Source organism: Carlito syrichta, unplaced genomic scaffold (genome assembly GCF_000164805.1).
Source record: "Carlito syrichta isolate Samal-C Ts95f unplaced genomic scaffold, Tarsius_syrichta-2.0.1 Scaffold309773, whole genome shotgun sequence".
NCBI lineage: Eukaryota > Metazoa > Chordata > Mammalia > Primates > Tarsiidae > Carlito > Carlito syrichta.
Window position 1 is genome coordinate 638,516 of NW_007253869.1, and position 1,864 is coordinate 640,379.

The window sequence follows — 1,864 nt, forward strand, 5'->3', positions numbered from 1 at the left end:
AAAAAAAAAAAAAGTGAAGACTTCATTGGGTTTTTATAGTGGCTTTCTGATTTTGGTAGTCCATTAAAGAAGGGAGTTTGAAAGTTGTTGTATACTGTTAAAGATTATCTGCCCATGTCCTGCCTGAAATACCATGATTGTTTATGAAAAGTATCTTTAATAAAGCTGGATACAGTTTGGTTTGGAAAAAAATATAAATAAATAAATAAATAAAACTAATACAGAAAGTTATATGGATGTAAAAATTTTAATTATTTTCTGTCTCAGTTTTTCTAAGTGATCAAAAACCTAATTAAAATAACATGGGAATTATCTTTTTTGTTTTTTGTTTTGAGTCGAGGTCTCACTCTGTTGCCCAGCTGGAGTACAGTGGCATAATCACGGCTCACCGCAACCTCAACTTCCTAGGCTCAGGCAATCCTTCTACCTCAGCCTCCCAAGCACCTGGGACTGCAGGCACATACCACTATGCCCTGCTAATTTTTTGCTTTTTTGTAGAGACAAGATCTCGCTATGTAGACCAGGCTGGTCTTGAAACCCTGAGCTCAAGCAATCTTCCCACCTTGGCCTCCCAAAATGCTGGGATTGCAGCCATGAGAACTTCCATTCCAAGCGAAATTATCTTAATAAAATGTAAAATATGTTTCTTAGGCATTTACCAAAGGGCAGAGGAAGATCTTCTGCAGTGTGATTGTTTCTCCTTAGGGGAAGTCCATTTAGATAACCTGAAAGTCAAACCTGATGAAAAGAGTGCTTAAATTAATCAGACACAGGAAGAATGTGTCCAAGGTTGTGAGTGAAGCAAAAAACTAGAAGACTAGTATCTTAAACAGGGCCATAAATGGCTCTCAGTAACCAGCATGAGAAGTTTTCTGATAACACAGAGCAATCTAGACATATCAAGAAAAGCCCAGAAGGCCAATAATGGTGGCTCACACCTGTAATCTCAGCACTTTGGGAGGCCAAGGTAGGAGGATTGTTTGATTCCAGGAGTTTGAGAACAGCCTAGCATTGTAGTACAATTTAGTTTGAAGTCTGGAAATGTGATACTGCCAACTTTGTTCTTTTTTCTGAGGATTGTTTTAACCATTCAGGCTCTTTTTTGCTTCCATATGAATGTAAGTATTGTCTTTTCTAGGTCTGTGAAACTGTTGCTGGTAATTTGATAGAGATTGCATCGAATCTGTAGATTGCTTTGAGTAGAAGTCTATTTTGATGATATTGATTCTTCCAGTCCATGAGCATGGGATATTCTTTCATTTGTTTGTATTGTCTTTGATTTTTTTGAGCAGAGTTTTGTAGTTCTTATTGTAAAGATTTTTCACCTCCTTGGTTAGTTGAATACTGAAGTATTTTATTTTGTGGGGATGATATTGTGAATGGGATTGTGTTTTTTATTTGATTCCCAGCCTGCTTATTGTTGGTATATAAGAATGCAACTGATTTTTGTGCATTGATTATGTGTCCCAAGACTTTACCAAAGTAGTTTATCAGTGCAAAGAGGTTTTTGGTAGACTCCTTAGGGTTTTCTAGGTATAGACTCATGTCATCTGCAAAGAGAAATAATTTAACTTCCTCTTTTCCTATTTGAGTATCTCTAATTTCTTTCTCTTGCCTGATTGCTCTGGTTAGGACTTCCAGTACTATATTCAATAAGAGTGGTGAGAGTGGACATCTTTGCCTTATTCCAGATCTCAGGAAGAATGCTTCCAGCTTCTGCCTATTAAGTATGATACTGTTGTGGTATACCTTTTTTTTTTGTTTTTTTTTTTCAGTTGGAGTCTTACTCTGTTGCCCAGGCTGGAGTGCAATGGGACGCTCCCGGCTGCCGCAGCTTTGACTTACTGTGCTCAGGTGATCCTTC